The sequence below is a fragment of the Crinia signifera genome, chromosome 3 (genome assembly GCF_055691185.1).
Source record: "Crinia signifera chromosome 3, ASM5569118v1, whole genome shotgun sequence".
In the NCBI taxonomy this organism is placed as follows: Eukaryota; Metazoa; Chordata; class Amphibia; order Anura; family Myobatrachidae; genus Crinia; species Crinia signifera.
Genome location: NC_139219.1, coordinates 48242489 through 48261197, shown reverse-complemented (window position 1 = coordinate 48261197; position 18709 = coordinate 48242489). Strand labels below are relative to the sequence as shown.

Genomic DNA, 18709 nt, shown 5'->3' with positions numbered 1-18709 from the left:
GTCTGTGGTGGGCGCCGCTAGCTGAACTGACAGGCGACCCAGGCAGCAGTGAGCACTGAGCTGGTCCCACCCTGTACAAATCTAATGAGCAGGGACCCAGTGCAGTGCATATTAAATGAGCAGGTCCCTGCCACGTGCATATGTAATGAGTGGGTCCAGCTCAGCCAGTAGCGCCTGTAGTCCATCGTCTCAGGTTCCTTATAGGCATATTGTTTTGGCAGATATATGTATTTTGTTAAGTATACTTGCTAATATTATTAGTAGTAATACAAGTTATATATACATTTGTTAAGTTTATGAGACTTTCAGCACTATTTTCATTAACAGTCAACAATATTCCTGGCATTTGGGTAATTAAAATACCCTACATAAGTAGCACAGTATTATTTATATTTATTTATATATTTATTGCTAAACATTATTGCTGAGTGGTTGGGAATTACTTCTGTGACCAAGTTAATGACATGCTACTAAAGTAGTTATTTTACTGCTCATACAGCAATATGCCAGTACTCTTCTGCCTGTTACTGTGGATAGGTGTGTATTCATTTGTGATGTGCACAGTTGAAAAATAGAAGATACCAGCTAAAAAGAGGTGCAGGAGACACACCAGTTGGATAACTTAACCAGGAGCATAGCATTATTTCTATACACAGGTTCTGTACAGCCATAGAGATACACAGTCACAAACAGGTAGCAGATGGTAGGGATGGCCATCAACCATCGATGATTCGAAATCATCGATGGTTAATGGCCAATGTCGAATACTTTTGCCATCGATGGGGGAGAACCAGATGGTTTCCCTCCATCGATGGAACAGCAAAACAATATTTTTTTGTGCCGGGACGCAGAGAATAGCTCCGCCCCTGACACCCACAAAGCTCCGCCCCCCATGTTTGGTTGGCCCACAGGCCAATCAATCAAACACAATGGATGACCATTGATATGTAAAAATATTGATGGTCATCCATTGCATAGTTTAGCACTATCGATGGCTAGTTGCAGAATTGCCATCGATGGCAACCATCAATGGCAATGGCAACGATGGCCATCCCTAGCAGATGGGGCCTAAATCAGTTAGGATTGCATATGATAAGGTGCTCGAATATGATGCTTTGCACAATTTCTTAACATTCCAGCACACCCACCAAAACGACATCCACATCTGTCTTTGCAGGGGTTTCCTCCAGGCAATGCAATGAAAAGGGTGTCACACACACACAGGTTGTGACACCAAAATGCTGGCTACTCCGCATTGACAGGAGCTGGGTCTTGTCACAAAGATGGAGCAGTGCAGAAAGAGTCACCAGGGTAAACTCATCCCAAAACTGGTGAAGAAACTTGAGTACCTGGATACAGTGGTAGCACAGGTTTCAGAGACATTCACTGTGGCCAATAGTCTCCTTGTGTTTCTGGCACTATCACATGTGCACAGTGGTGCAGAGATGGGGGGAAGGGATTTGTTTAGCATACCGGTGTTTGAGATGCCAGCAGTCAGAATTCTGGCACCGAGATCCCAACATCACTCACAATACTAGTGTCAGAAACCTGACTTTCCGCATCCCAATCATAAGGAGGATGGGGGAAAGGTTAGGATTTGGCAGCAGTGGGGAAGGTTAGGTTTAGTTCCTAGCAGGAGCATAAAAATTAGGCCGTGGGGCGGGATTAGGATTAGGTTGTGTAGAGACTTCGGCACTAAGGGACATGGCTAAGGTTAGGGTTAGACACTAAGGAGAGAGGATTAGGGTAAGTGGGGGGTGTGGGGGGGCTTAATGTTAGGCTGCACATTGAGTGGTTAAGTTTGGGGTGGGGAGAGGGTTAGAATACTTTCCTAAAAGTTATCTGGAACCTGACCATCAGCATCCTAAGCACCGAGATTCTGATAACATCCCAGGGGAGTGAGTACTAATTGTTAGTGGGGCCTGAAGGTTTTCGTTCTTTAACCCCTTACCGCCGCAGCCTGTTTTTGCCTTCCTGACAGAGCCCTTTTTTTCAAATCTGACATGTATCACTTTATGTGGGGATAACTTTTTTTTGTTTTTACTTATCCCAGTGATTTTGAGAATGTTTTCTCGTGACACATTGTACTTCAAGTTAGTGGTAAATTTTGGTCGATACAGTCTGTGTTTTTTTGTGAAAAATACCAAAATGTCGTAAAAAAATTGAAAATTTTGCAATTTGCAAAATGTTAAATTTTCTGCTTGTGAGACAAATAATCATACCACTCAAAATAGTTAATAACTAACAAAGACCATATGTCTACTTTATGTTGCCATCATTATTTCAACCTCCTTTTAATTTTTTTGGACACTAGGAGGCTTAAAATATGAATAGCAAATTCTCAAATTTTCAAGAAAATTTCAAACACTGATTTTTTTAGGGACCAGTTCAGTTCTGATGTGACTTTGAGGGACTTGTATGTGAGACACCCCCATAAATGATGCCATTTCAAAAACTGCACCCCTCACAGTATTCAAAACAGCATTTTGGAAGTTTGTTAACCCTTTAGGTGTTTCACAGGAATTAAAACAAAGTGTAGATGAAATTTCAAAATTTAATTTTTTTAGCAGATTTTCAATTTTAATACACTTTTCTAAGGAACACAGTAGATTTTACTAGAGAAATGTGACTAAAAATTGATTCCCCCAATTCTTTTGTTTTTATAAATATCCTATATGTGGCCCTAGTGTGCACGTTGACCAAACCACAGGCTTCATAATAGAGGGAGCACCTACTTGATTTTGGAGCCTCCTTTTTATGAGATTATTTTTTAGGCACCATGTAGGTTTCTAGGCACCATAAGATGCTAAAAGTTAGGAACCCCCCCACAAGTGACCCCATTTTGCAAACTACACCCCTCAGGGAATTAATCTAGGGATATAGTGTACATTTCAAACCCCCAGGGGTTTCACCAATTTTGGTACAACTGGGCTGTGAAAATGAAAAATTAAATTTTTTTACACAAAAATGCAGTTCTGGCTCAAAATTTTTCATTTTCACAAGGAATGAAGGAGACAAAGCACCCCAAAATCTGTGCCGCAATTTCTCCCGAGTACGGCAATGCCTCATATGTGACCAAAAAATACCAGGGCACTGTACGGCTTCAGTATTTGATCTGAAAGATCCACTCCGCCCATGTACTTATTGTAATCTAGGATACAAATAGGTTTTGAGGTGTGGGTACTGGTACCTCGTACAGGGACGGAGGTGGTACTGTCTCCGTGAATTGTTGTCAGTATAAGGACATCCCTCTTGTCCTTATATTTGACCAACAACATATTTTCGGTGGATTGTGCCCTGCTTTCACCCTTTCACAGTAATTGGGCAACGTGCGTTTTTGGGAGGCCTCTTTGGTTCTTGCGCACAGTACCGCAAGCTGCTGTACCTCTTGAACCAAGGGCCTTAAACAGGGGGATGCTGGTGTAAAAGTTATCCACATAGAGGTGATAACCCTTATCCAGGAAGGGGTGCACTAAATCCCAGACAATCTTTCCACTAACACCTACGAGGGAGGGGGGGCATTCTGGCGGTTCAATTCTTGTGTCCTTCCCTTCATATACCCTAAACCTGTGGGTGTACCCTGAGGTACTTTCGCACAGCTTATACATTTTTATGCCATACCTTGCCCTCTTATTGGGAAGGTACTGGCGGAATTTAACCCTTCCTTTAAAATGTATCAGTGACTCATCTACACAAATGAATTTTTCGGGGATGTACATCTCAGCAAATTTGGCGCTGAAATGATCAATGACCGGCCTGACTTTTTTTTTGTGTAAACTGTTTTTATTGAAGCAGTAGATAACAACATTGGTCTTAACATTCGATCTACAAGTTGAAATCAATAATATGTCTACATTACAATTAAGTCAGTAGGTAAGTTACAAGAGTGGAGGAAAGAAAGGAAAGGGAGAAAAGAAGTAAAGAAGAGTAAGGAGAAAAGGTTATGTGGACATATATGACCTGTAAGTGGGTGTAAGTTTGAAATTGTGCCATAGTTGATTTGTCTCCAGTGGGACAATGGGTTGGCCTGAGGAGAAGGAGATCAGATCTTCCATATCCAAGAAGTAGTCAATTTTCTTTAACCATTGCTTCATCGAGGGAGGTATAGAAGACTTCCATAGGGTAGGGATAATGGCTTTGGCAGCATTATTAAAGTGTCTAAGTAATGAGTGCTTATAAATGTATGTGTCTATTTGGATAAGGTTTAGTAGCCAAAATCCCGGGTCTTTGGGTACTGTATCCCCCAGTATTAGTTCTGAGCACTTAAATACCTCAGTCCAAAAAGCAGAAATGTGGGAGCACTCCCACCAGATGTGAACAAAAGTGCCGGGTGCCGACTTACATCTCCAACACTGGTTGGACACTGCAGGAAACATTTTATTGAGGATATATGGGGTTCTGTACCATCTATATATGAGTTTATAAAGGTTTTCTAGTGTGTGCAGGCATAGAGAACTGCACTGTGTATTACGAAAAATTTTATCCCAATTTGTTTGTATATCTAGTGTTTGCATGTCTTTCTCCCAGGAGATTGTAAAAGAGGGCGGTTTAGCAGCAAAGTTGTCCATAATGATCGTGTATACTTGGGAGACAGTATGCGTAGGAGTCTGGGGTGAAATGCATAACTTCTCGAAGGGAGTGAGTTCTCTTTTGATACTAGAGGACTTTCTAGAAGAGACAAGAAAGTGGCGTACCTGGAGATACTTCCAAAAATCTGAGTTCGGGATGTTCCATAGTGACTGGATGTCAGAGAATGACCGCACCTCACCAGCGCTCACCAGCTGGCCCAATCTGAAGAGTCCACACTCTGTCCATCGGTCAAAAGCTAATCTGTCAAGCCCAGGGGTAAATTCTGGGTTATACAGGAAGGGGGTAAGGGGGGAGATTTTGGAGGTTATAAGTGTATTATCTCGTAGCCTATCCCATCTTTTGAGTGTAGGGGTGACCGTTGGATGAGAAATTTTCGGCAATGAGGGTAGCCAGGGTGTAACCTCTATATACTGTTGGAAGCTAGCTTCCTCTAGAAGAACCCATTGTTTATCACTCTTGGCCCGTGTCCAATCTATTATTCTATGTAGAATTATTGCATCGTAGTAATTTGGGATATGTGGGAGTTGTTGGCCTCCTTGGTGTTTTCTCATGAATAAGATATCATGTTTAAAGCGTGGGGTGGAGCGATCCCAGACAAATGCTTTAATTAGATTTTGGATTGAGCGAAACCATGTAGCTGGAATGTGTATCGGCAATGTTTGCAAGAAAAACAGGATTCTTGGTAGGGCATTCATTTTAATTACATTTATTCTGCCAAACCATGACAGATGTAATTTCCGCCACTTCTGAAAGTCTAATCGCAATGTGTTCAACAAAGGGATGAGATTTAATGTAAATAATTTAGATAAGTCATTTGGTATCATTACACCTAAATATTTTATTTTGTGATCCTGCCAAGTGAATGGGAAACTATTTTTCAGGTTTAGAAGTATGTTGGTGGGTGTATTTAAATTCATTGCGATGGATTTAGAATAATTTATTTTAAAATTAGACAGGGCTCCAAATTTGTTAAATTCAGATATCAGGCTTGGGAGGGAGGTTGATGGATTGGAGATGAGGGCAAGTAGGTCGTCAGCAAACATAGCTAGCTTGTATTCTTTACCTTTTACCGTGAGGCCTGCGATGTTTGGGTTTGCTCTGATACTCCTGGCTAATGCTTCTATACATAGAACAAATAGAAGGGGTGATAAGGGACAACCTTGTCTCGTACCATTAGTAATTGTGAAGGGGTCAGATAGAGACCCATTAATTTTAATGCGGGCATATGGTGAGGTATATAAGGATAGTATTCTATGGAAACAGGTCTTGCCTAGTCCTAGGTGTTTTAGTACCCCTGTCATAAATCCCCAATCTACTCTATCAAACGCCTTTTCGGCGTCTGTCGTGATGACGACTGATGGTTGTGTAGACAGAGAGGCGTGGTGAATCATATTAATCACTTTGACAGTGTTGTCTCTAGCCTCTCGGCCTATAACAAAGCCAACCTGGTCGCCATGGATTAAGTTAGGTAATAACATTTTTAGGCGGTTTGCAATCAGTTTGGCGAAAATTTTTATGTCTATATTTAATAAGGAGATTGGTCTATAACTTGGACATAGGCTAGGATCTTTGCCTTCTTTAGGCAGTACCGTGATATGTGCCTCCAGTGAGTGCGGGGAAAAGTGTGACTCAGCTGAGATCTCATTAAAGGCTTGTGTAAGAAGGGAAGCCAATTTGTTTTTATAGGCTTTATAGTAGGCTATAGTGAACCCGTCAGGGCCCGGGCTTTTCCCATTGGCAGAGGAATCTATGGCTTTCTCTACCTCCTCAAGGGCAAAGGGAGCATCTAAGGCATCTGCGTCATCTTTGGGTAGTGTGGGAAAGTTTATCGTTTTTAAGTATTCAGCCACCGCTGAACTATGAGCTATTATGTCTGTTCTTCCCTCAGACCCTGAGAGATTATATAAATTTGCGTAGTACATTTGGAATGTTTTGGCTATCTGTGAGGTGTCGTGGTGTGTGTGGCCTCCATCATCTTTTATAGCGTGTATAAAGGTGAGGGCTCGTTGTTCTCTAAGGGCTTTGGCTAGTAGTTTGCCAGGTTTGTTGCCCCATTGATAATATCGGCTACGACATTTGCGATATGAGAGTTTTATGTTGTCATTAAGCAGTTTATTTAGAGAGGCCCGAGCCAATTCAAGATCTACATAATGTTGGGGGGATTGTGATTTCTTATGGAGAGTTTCTAGCCTTTTAATCTGGGTTAGGAGATCGTCCCTTTGTTTGCATCTTTGTTTTTTCCGCATAGTGCCCAACTGAATACACACTCCACGTAACACGCATTTATGTGCCTCCCAAATAGAAATTCTGGAGGCTTCCGTGTTGTCGTTATCCGAAATATAGGAATCAATGGCTTTATCTAGCAGGGCTTTGTACGTTACATCCTGCAAGAGAGTGTCATTGAAACGCCAGTTCCACGAGCGTGTGGTCTGTGCAGGAAAAAGCAGAGTTAAATGGACCGGGGCATGGTCGGACCATGTGATTTGACCTATCGAGGTGTTTGCAATCAGGTGTAAATATCGATGGCCTAGGAATAGATAATCTAACCTAGAATAGGATTGATGGGGATGAGAGAAGTATGAGTAGTCTGAGGCTGAGGGGTGGGTCAGTCTCCAAGAGTCAATCAGCTGGTGGTCCAGCAAGGTGCGTCTCACCCTCCTATACTCCCGTTCCGGTCTATAGGGCACTTTTTTGGAGGAGTCGAGAAAGGGATCAAGAGTCCAGTTTAAGTCTCCTCCCATTACTGTCACTCCCTCGAGAAGAGCGTCTGCTTTATCTAAGGCTGATGAAATAAATTGTGGTTGTTTCGTATTTGGGGCATAAATGTTCAGGAAAGAGAAACGTTGAGAGTTAATGTCGCACTTGACTAGTAGTGCTCTGCCCTCTAGGATAATATGGGAAGACACATTCAGGATAGGTATATGCCTAGCTATCAAAATTCCCACTCCCAGTGATTTTCCTGTTGGATTATTTGCTGTAAAGACGTGGGGGTAGTAATGACATTTGAGAGAGGGAACATTCCCCTTTTTAAAATGTGTTTCCTGAATGAGCGCGATATCTACTTTCTCATCTCTGAGCCACTTAAGTAACCCAGAGCGTTTCTCTGGGATGTTTAAGCCCTTAACGTTAAGAGTGGTTATATGTAGGTCCTTAGCACCCATTGCTATTTTGGAACAAGGCAACTCTTACAAAACTCAAGGTCACATAGATAGGGAAAAGAGTGGAAGTGAGGGAATAGATGGAAAAAAGGAAGAAGAGGATGCCACATAATAAGATATGTAGCCTAGTACATTGATAATATATAACGTAAGTGTGAACGTGTAGAAGAAGAACAGCTGCATATGGGACGAGGGAGGATGCCTGCATCCTCCCGTCCCATGGAGAAGAAAGGTGCAGCTCGATGGGGGATTAGCGGGGGGCCAAGAACAACAACCGCCCACCGCCAGTATTTACAATCATCTATCTAATCGCATATAAAAATAACATATGAAGTAATTCTAATTAGAACTGCCATTAAAGAGCTGAGTATCAACACAAGTATAGAATATCAGCCATCTATCTGTTGCTGCTATATGAGCAGAAAAAAATATAGCGATAAATGTAAAATTAACAGTAGCTATTAGTATACTAAACATTGAGTCAACAGAACCCATAAGGTTTTAAGGGGAGAAAAAGGCATATTACCACTTTTCATGACCCAAAGGGTAATGGCCAAGAAAAAGGTTGGTCTTGAGAGAGCAGATGTTCATGGTGGTTCAGTTGTACGAGAGGTGGTCGTAGGGGACTTCCTGCGTCGTGTTGAGTGTGCTTGTTGCCAAGCATCATCGTGCGTATCGATAGTAGGGAGATCAGGGTATTGGTGGAAAGAGTCCCAATCCGGAAGTGGCACAGGTTGGATGCCGAGTGTAGTGAAGAAGGTTGGGAGATCAGATGGTTTGGATATAGAGGTAGATTTGCCATTGTGGGTCACCTGCAAAGAAAATGGAAACCCCCATCGATATTTCAGGCCTAATTTTCGTAGGGTATCTGTAAGCGGCTTTAAGGTTCTTCTCTGCTGTAAGGTCGACCATGCTAGGTCAGGAAATATTTGGATCTTGTCTCCTTGAAATTCGATCCCTTCTAATAGGCGTGTTTTTTGTAGTATTTCTTCTTTTTGGGTGTAGTAATGCAGTCTACAGATAACATCTCGAGGCCGGTCCGATGGGAGGCCCCTAGGCCTTAGGGCTCGGTGAGCTCTATCGAAGGTAATGGCTGTGTCCGGGTCTAGGCCCAGGATTTCCCCAAAGATTTTTGTAAGGACATCTGTGAGATTAGACTGGTGTATATCTTCTGATAAACCTCTGACCCTGATGTTATTTCTTCTACCTCGATTGTCCATATCCTCTATGCGGGCTTTAAGGAAGGTGATATCAGATGTTTGATGGGAGATCACTTCCTTGAATTTGGCCAAGATAGCTGTAGTTGGTGATTCGTGTCTCTCTAGAGTATCTACTCTTGACTCAAGTGAAGACATGTCTTTCCGAAGGGCAGATACTTCGTGTTTGATAGTAGCAAGTAGGCTGGACTCCAGGTTTGAAAAGTCTTGCTTTGTAGGTAGGGTTTTGACATGTGCCAGGATCTCCCTAACCTCTGTGGTCAATGAAGGAGTATCTTGGGATTGGGTGCCTTCGGGTAGAGACATCTCGTCCAACTGAGAGGGGGAGGTCGACGAGGAAGGGTTTCTGTTGTATTCGGGGAATTTGTGTTGGAGGGTAATAGAAACTGGCGTAGATCTGATGTGTGGCAGTCAGCGGATTTAGGTGTTCCTTCCGGTTTGGTCTTAGATTTTTTCTTAGCGTTTTTCACCATGAGCACCGACTTAAATGTGTGTGACTTTAGGATCAGATGGTAAAAACAAGCTCAGCTCTTCAGGTCTTATGTTAGAAGTAACAGCGGGCCATTGTCGTGTCAGGGCTCCCCCGTGGCCTACGTGGTTGTCATCAGTCGATCATTTTATCACCTCCCTGATGTCGGGTGTGATGGGAGAGAAACATTTTCAAAAGGTACTCAAACTGCTGGGGTTAGGTGATATGCTATTCGGAAGCTCCGTATCTACTCCCAGCCACCTGAGGCTTTGTGTGGTGGCTCTAATCACCGTCTGTATGTGGTAAAGGGATAGACAGGGCAAGGAGCCGCCGGAGGTCCCCCCCACAAGTCAGCCCAAGCCGTGACCTGTAGTAGATGAGATTCAATTCCGAAGGAGTACCATAGGTCCCGCAGTATGATTTAATAAGCAGCTGTTTCAGGGCTTATATACAGGTATTGCTTTCAATAAACACCTCTATAAATGTCAAGTTGATAATTATGTATAGCAGGCTTTATTTGTCAGCAGGTTATGTAGAGCAAGTAGTTATGTAATGCCAGTTTTATTTGGCAATCTCTATTGGAAGGTCCTCTAAGTGATCTCCACAGGTCCCAGGGGGAGGTTTGGGTGCCAGCAGCAGCAGCCGAAGCTGTGATGTACTGTCTGCTGTGTGCCTATGATCCCCAATCCAAGATGGCGGCCGCCTCTATTTTATATGGGGGGAAGGTAGCCCGCAGCTGCCCCCTGCACCCCAGGCCCCCTGGGTACTGCTGTGCCTCCCTGGGTGGTCAGTGGAGCCCCCCGCTCCCCTCCAGCGATGCTCCCTTTGTTAATATAAAAGGCTGTGCCGGAGATCGCCGCCCGCCAGCATCCAAGATGGCCGCCGCGGCTTCAAACTGGAGCCTCTTCGTTCTCCCCCCAGCTCCGGCGCCGCTTATATATATATCTGGACCGACAAGGGAGGTCTGGGGTGCACCAGTCCTACCTCCAATCTCGCCGCGTAGTCTGTCGGGCGCCTCCGCAGCCCGTTAATGGAGTTAGGCTGGCGGGCAGATGGACTCCACTCCAGGACGCTGCTTCAGGAGAGGAGAGGGCCGCAGCCTGCAGAGTGGGATTTATCCCCCTCCCGGCTCTGCAGCACCTTCAACTTTGCTCCGGAGGATGGTGGCAGGGTGAGGTTTCCTTAGTGTGGGCTGTTTTTTTGTAGGCAGATCTCTGCAGTAAAGTTTTATTGTAAAACTACAGGAGCTCCTGTAAAACGTGTCCTGCTGTCTACACGGCCAGGCCACGCCCCCGACCGGCCTGACTTTGAATAGCCGGTCAAAGGTGGGATCATCTCTGGGTGGGCACTGTGCATTATCGTTGTAATGCAAAAATTTAAGGATCGTCTCAAAACGAGTCCGGGTCATGGCCATACGATGAAGTGGGGTGCTGTACAGAACATCTGTACTCCAATATTGTCTAATTTCTGGCTTTTTAACTATGCCCATATGTAACACCAGACCCCAAAACGTCATCATCTCTACTGCATCTACAGGGGTCCACCTAGCAAATGATGACGTGGGGTTTTGGGCAATAAACTGCTGGGCATATAAATTACTTTGGTCCACCATTAAATTTATAAAATCATCAGAGAAAAATAATTTGAAAAAGTCAATTTCTTTAAGGCCTGTAGTATCAAATTGGATTCCTGGGTTGGCCAAAAACTCAGGAACCTGGGGCTCAAAATTGTCTGGTGGTGGGGTCCATACGAGATCAATCATTGGGGGGGTCTCAGCTGCTCTACGGGGGCATCTTTGAGGGGGTCCCTCATCACTAGAGGAGGAAGAGGAGCTTAAGACGAATGCAAATTCATCGCTTTCTTCACTGGCTGTGTCAGTGTCAGAGGCAATAAGGGCATATGCCTCCTCCGCTGAAAACAGTCTTTGCGATGATTGGGACATTTTTATTATTTTTGTGTTTGTGTAAGTGTAGTGTTTCAACACGTGTATAGTGTAGGGGGGGGTACAAACTTTATTTCAACACGGGGGGTATGTAGTGTGTATGTAGTGCTTTAACACGTGTAAGTTAAAAGAAAAAAAAAAGCTCCTGCTCCAAAAATTGAGCACAGATGTTGGTCAGTAACGTCCGTCACTGATCAGCGCTCAGCGGCCACAGGACACCCACAAAATCACCTTGGGTGTAAAAAAATTTTTAAAAATAGACCCCACAGCACCCTCCCAAAAAAAAAAAATTTAAAAAAACTGCTGATGAGTCAAAGGCAACAGGAATTTGATCCCAAAAAAAAAATTAGATCAACCCTGTGCCAAAAATGCTGATCAGTGATGTACGTCACTGATCAGTGCTCAGCGGCCACAGGACACCCACAAAATCACCGTGGGTGTAAAAAAAAAAAAAAAAAAAAAACCCACAGCACCCTCAAAAAAAAAAAAAACTGCTGATCAGTGATGCAACACTGATTAGCAGTGAGGGGCAGCAGGCACACTACTTTTGGTGATACCTGACAGGGTATATATAAAAAAAACCCCTGCACCCCAAAAAAGTTGCTGATCAGTTAATTTATACTGATCAGCACAAAAGGGGGGCAGCAGGGGGCAGCAGAGACAAAATTATATCACACAATATTATATTCTCTGACACAATGACGCTGCAGCAGCAGCAGGAAGCAACAGCAACCACAGCAACCAGGAAGCACCAGCAGCTGGCCAACCAACGCTGATCAGGTCAGTATAAGGGACAGATGGGCACGGAGACCGCTCTGCACGCTGTTCCTGACCGGAATGGCGGCTGCGGGGCTGTCTCCGTTATTTTCTGTGAGGTGTAATGGCTGTGATTGGTCCGTCGGTCCGACGGACCAATCACAGCCTTGGGGGCAGGTGGGGTGAGGTTGCATTATACTTTGAAGGCCCAGCCTCCACAAGTTTACTTAAAGCATTATAAGTAAGGGGTTTGGAAAGGCCAAGGATGTACTCCTCGAGCTTGTGTAATTGTTCCCCTCGATGTCATGGGACATGATGGAGAGTTGTCCACCATATGACTTAAGATTGGTTCATGCACCTCTCTAGCCATTAGTGGGCAAACTTTCATAGTCATACATGAGATACGAGAGGGTCCAGAAAAGGCAGGCTCTATCTCCTGTGATGTGGACAATGAAGTGAGGCATCAAAACATTCAAATCTCAGTTGCCATGTTTGAGAAAATGAAAAATCATAATACCAATCAAGTGAAGTATCCAAAAAGAAAAAAAATATAATCAAAATGTTAAGTCCTTAGCACTGGTGACTCGAGGGGTAGGTGGGGCTACAGTGCAGTCCAATATTCAAACAGGGGAGCCACACCAACTGCCACTGCAGAGGCTGCCAAACATTACTGGCCATTATTTATTTATTTACAGTTTCTCATATACATTAGTGCAGCTCCTCTATTTCTATATTGGACTGTGCTGTATCACCTTCCGAATCACCTGTAATCACAGACAACCACAGCACTTTGGGGATAATTATTTGTCACCTGATTACCTCAGCGAAGAGATAAGCTTTTACCCCTTTTCACACCTTTAGGAGTCAAATTTTGCCCCCAAAAAACTGCTTTTGGGTGCTTATGTCATGCAAGTAATATACTGTCTGAATTTCATGTTTCCAGATCCAGTGGAACTGGTTGTTGAAGAGTCACTAAGAGTCGGGACAAATGTTTATACATATATTGATTTAATAAGCGCATATTGAATTATTCTGCTGTGTACAAATATAAACACACAAAACGTCAACATAAGACTAATGCTGCTTTCCCACTGCAGGTCTAAAACGGTAAATTGCCGATTTTTCAGCGCAATTTACCGTTTAAGGCTGCAGTGGGAAAGCGCCAGAGTTGAAATACCGGTTAAAGTTAACCGGTATTTCAACCCGTTTCAAAAGCAGAGTCCTACACGGTAAAATACCATTTTTGAGGCAGTAGGAATGCCTCTTAAACGGTATTTAACATCCCACACTACTTCCCCCTCCCCTGGTACCTTTCCTGGAGAAGGGGGAAGTAGTGTGGGAGGAGGAAGCAGAAGAAGGGGGTCCCTGCCGCAAATGGGAAAATAGCGGAGCCGCTCATTAAATATGCGCATATTAAATTAGCGGGTCCGCTATTTCCCATTCATGGCAGGGACCTTCCTCCTCCTGAGCATGGACCTGCCTGGATCCCCAGTGCCCCTGCTGTCTGCATCAGTGGGGGACCTGACGACTCGCTGCCTACTGCACTGCAAGGTACCAGGGCAGGGGGGGAGGGGGGTACGGGGAGCAAGGTACCAGGGCAGGGGGGAGGGGGGTATGGGGGAGCAAGGTACCAGGGCAGGGGGGGAGGGGGGTACGGGGGAGCAAGGTACCAGGGCAGGGGGGAGGGGGGTACCAGGGAGGGGGGAGCGAGGGTACCAGCTGGCAGGTAAGGGGGGGCAGGACAGGTACAAGGGGACACAAGGGGATTAAAAACGTTTTACCTGCAATGGGAATGGTACTTAAACGGTATTTAAAACGGTAATCTGCTGCAGTGGGAATGCTAATACCGTTTTAAATACAGTTTAAAAATACCAGTACTTAAAACGGGTCTGCAGTGGGAAAGCAGCATCATATATATCTCTTTTAAATAACCATAATATAACACAGTATAATTCATAGCAATGAGTATCAGGTAAAAGTTGATGAAAGCTCTTGGCAAATTAGCAAATCAACATCCAAGAATATGGAAATTGAATTTCTTCAACATCTGTAGGCAGACACAACTTTCAGTACATTGGCTGGAGTGCTGTAAACTCAGATCTGTCAGCTAGGAAATGGTATTTATAATATGTGCATGGGCCCCTGAGTCTTAGAGGGCCCCACACCGCACACGCTGCACCTGTTTTTCTAATATAAACCCTTCGGAGTAAAGTGATGGTGGCAGCAGCTGTGTGATAATTCCTGGAAAAATGGGCACAGCACCATTTTTCCAGAAATCGGTGCATTCGCAAGAGTTGGAGCACTCTAGTGCTCCGACTATACTGAGCACCGCTATACTCCCGGGAGAGAGAAGGAGGCCTGGTTGGAGGAAGCTGCACCTAGGCCTCATCCTCTGACTACTAAGCCTAACTGCTCCTTTAGGCTTATTGTATGCAATGTCAACGTTATTGCAAAATTGCAATTATCAGCAGGCTGCATGGAATGTGATTGCAGTGTGCATGCACAAAGGTTATCTTCTGATCGTATTCACACTGATTTTTTATATGCAGAGTGATTGACAGGAAGGGATTGCTTTGGGGTGTGGCTATTATGGCCATTTTCAAGGCATGTGACTGCCTCATGTAGAGAAACATGATTCCAGCATCACTGCTGCTTCAGTCAGTCTGCATAGCCATAGGATGCATTGGTGCTGTGTATGAGCACAAAATTACAGAGGAATTTGGGATGTCTACGGTGGCCATCTATCTCCTTTGTTGGGCGAAGCTTGACTTTTTTGATAATTAGCAGTTCTGTAACCTAAAGAAAATGCAGCTGCATATGCATTTGTGTACAAACATGAATTAGCCCATTATCTCTCAATTCCTTCTCCTTCTAGAATGGGAAATCTCACAACTCTTCCTTGTTTGTCCCATTCATATCTTAAGCTGAATTTTATTTGTATGTTAAGTCAACTCTTCTGTTAATTGCATCCATGCATTTATTGTTCTGCTCAACTGTAGTCATGTCCAGTTGTGTCCATTCATATATATTGTTTTCATGTTGGCCATTTATGATTTGTCCAACTGGTGAACAGTATATTTAACATGTTGACAATGACAGAATGTCCACATGAAAAATTGTCTGAATTTTGACAATAAAATGTTGAAAGGTCATTTTTTTAAACCAATTTTAGGGTTTGGGTAAGGCTTTGATCGGAAAGGATTTGAGTTAAGCTATGGTTAAGAACACCGACCTCATCATGGTCACCATGCCTATTGTCAGTGTTGGCATTCAAGCAGTGTCAAAATTATTTCAATGTCAACATTGTGAAGGTCAACATTTGACATGCTGACCTCCTGTGACTGTCCAAGTTGACAATCTGAATTTTCATAATAATAATAATAATAATAATACTTTTTCTTCAACACATATGTATATCCTTTGTAGATGGAAATACAATTCACAAATTGTCCCATGAAAGGAAATGGGTCCTGGGGGTCCTGGAGGACTAATCAAGTACAAAAATGGGTATATCTTAAACACATATACAGTTTAATCTCCCACACACAAAATACTTGGGACCAGACTTATTTTGGATTTTTCCATATTTTTGAATATTTGCCAATCATCAGTGATCACATTCCCTTTCACACCCTCCAGGTTGTAAAAGACTCTGAGCACCAAATCAGTCACAACATCACCCTCCACAGCCACCTCCGACACCACAAAATGCTGCTCATTGCTCTCCCCTCTGACAGTTAAATAAGAAAATAGGTCATAATGACAATTAAAAAACATAATGTGGTCTCATGCAGTGGAACTACTTGTGCTGCCCCTCACAATGGGGGTTATTCTAGTCCATTCTTTCTGACAAAATCCTTCTTAGATGGACAAAACCATGTGCACTGCGGGTGGGGCAGATGTAACTTGTGCAGAGAGAATTAGATTTGGGTGGGGTTTTTCTTCAAAGTGAGATCTATATTGAAGTGTAAAATCATGCAGTCAGTATTTTCCCTGCACAGAAACAAAATAACTCACCCAAATCTAATTCTCTCTGCACATGTTACATCTGCCCCCCTGCAGTGCACATGGTTTTGTCCATCTAAGAAGGATTTTGTCAGAAAGAATGAACTAGAATAAACCCCAATGAGTGGTGCCCCTAGACTCCATGTGCCTAGTGGTAAATCCACCAATACCAATGATGATTGAGATCTTGGAACTACACCCAAATATAAATACAAAAATAATTTATGTTTCAAATACATGTTATACACTGCTCAAAAAAAATAAAGGGAACACTAACATAACACATCCTAGATCTGAATGAATGAAATATTTTTATTAAATACTTTGTTCTTTACATAGTTGAATATACATAGTTTACAAAGTACATAGTTTACATAGCTGACAACAAAATCACACAAACATTATCAATGGAAATCAAATGTATTAACCCATGGGGGTATGGATTTGTAGTCACACTCAGAGTTAAAGTGGAAAAACACACTACAGGCTTTGATGTAATGTCCTTAAAACAAATCAAAATGAGGCTCAGTAGTGTGTGTGGCCTGCACATGCTTGTATGAGCTCACTACAATGCCTGGGCATGCTCCTGATGAGGTGGCGGATGGTCTCCTGAGGGATCTACTCCCAGACCTGGACTAAAGCATCCACCAACTCCTGGACAGTCTGTGGTGCAACGTTGCTTTTTGGATGGAGCGAGGCATGATGTCCCAGATGTGCTCAATTGGATTCATGAGGTCTATCATTGTCTTGCATTAGGAGGAACACAGGGCCAACTTGGTCTCACAAAGGGTGTGAGGATCTCATCTCAGTACTTAATGGCAGTCAGGCTACCTCTGGCGAGCACATGGAGGACTGTGTGGCCCCCAAATAAATGCCATCCCACACCATTACTGACCCACTGCCAAACCGGTCATGCTGGAGGATGTTGCAGGCAGCAGAGTGTTCTCCTTGGCATCTCCAGACTCTGTCACGTCTGTCACATGTGCTCAGTGTGAACCTGCTTTCATCTGAGAAGAGCACAGGGTGCCAGTGTCGAATTTGCCAATCTTGTGGTTCTCTGATAAATGCTAAATGTCCTGCAGGGTGTTGGGCTGTAAGCACAACCCCCAACTGTGGATGTCGGGCCCTCTACCACCCTCATGGAGTTGGAGCTGTTTCTGACCGTTTGAGTAGACACATGCACATTTGTGGCCTGCTGGAGGTTATTTTGCAGGGCTCTGGCAGTGCTCCTCCTGTTCCTCCTTGCACAAAGGTGGAGGTAGCGGTCCTGCTGCTGGGTTGTTGGCCTCCTCCACATCTCCTGATGTACTGGTAGTACCTTCATGCTCTGGACAATACGCTGACAGACACAGCAAACCTTCTTACCACAGCTTGCATTGCTGTGCCATCCTGGATGAGCTGCACCACCTGAGCCACTTGTGTGGGTTGTAGGCTACAACTAGAGTGAAAGCATCACCAGCTTTCAAAAGTGACCAAAACATCAGCCAGAAAGCATAGGAGCTGAGAAGTGGTCGGTGGTCACCACCTGCAGAACAACACCTTCATTGGGGGTGTCTTGCTAATTGCCTATAATTTCCACCTGTTGTCTATTCCATTTGCACAACAGCATGCAAAATTGATTGTCCATCAGTGTTGCTTCCTAAGTGGACAGTTTGATTTCACAGAAGTGTGATTGACTTGGAGTTACATTGTGTTGTTTAAGTGTTCCCTTTATTTTTTTTGAGCAGTACCATTACTTTCCAGTCATTTCCAGTAAATTTTGACCACAGTTTTCTGTGTGAAATTGCTCCTGAAATCCTGAGGGAGGGACATACAAGCTATGCAAAACCAAAGATTATGCTTTCAAAGTCTGAGTTCCAAACCTAAAGAAGCTGCAAATGAGGACTCAATTCCCCTGTAATGTGTTCACATTTTTAAATAAAAATTTGCACATCTCTAAATCTAACATAAAGTCGGTACATAGCCTGGCTACACACTAATGTGCTGGCCTCCTTTAGTTTGAATAAAAAACACACTTGCATTTTGGCCTCTCTACACCTTTAAATAGAAAAAAAAGTTTATAAAGTCATGTGGGATTTTTCAGGGGGAGGAGCCAAGTGGACAAATTATTAGGCCCCACCCACATTATGTTAACTCCTGCAAATTATGAGTCCTGGAGGAAGGGGGGTGGGGCTAAAATGATGGCAATCCACTTAATTATAGCTACTCCCTCTCTGAAAGGACTTTATTGGCATATCCTGCCATAGGGAAGCGGGTAGGATGTGGGTGGAGTACGCAGTCTTCCATGTGTCCCGAAAAGTTGGAGTATCCCAAAAACTTCTGCCAAGGAAGGTAAGTATGAGGCGCAGTGATTGCTTGCTAGATGATTAAGCTATCTGTTCTTATAAAATACATATTGATTACTGTACTGTTTTATAGTGAAAACATTTAATATGCTACAAAAAAATCATGCAGTACTGTATACTTTGTAAACATATTTATTATGAGTTATTTTTACTCTATTTGGGGGGGGGGGGGTCTAACAAAGAAGCACTGATAGGAGCTATCCTTAATCATAGATCTGGTATTATTT

General features: G+C 43.5%; 1 long non-coding RNA gene across 3 annotated transcripts in view; it reads left to right on the top strand.

The window, feature by feature from the left end:
• LOC146062481 (uncharacterized) overlaps nt 1–18709 on the top strand; it is a 48195-nt gene that overhangs the window by 10919 nt on the left and 18567 nt on the right. The window contains exon 1 of one of the 3 annotated variants that reach the window (XR_014471347.1): nt 16902–18468. The exons of the other annotated variants lie outside the window; for them this stretch is intronic. This is a non-coding gene — a long non-coding RNA (uncharacterized LOC146062481). Of the gene's footprint in view, nt 1–16901; nt 18469–18709 lie in introns of those variants that run through there. 3 annotated transcript variants of the gene reach the window in all.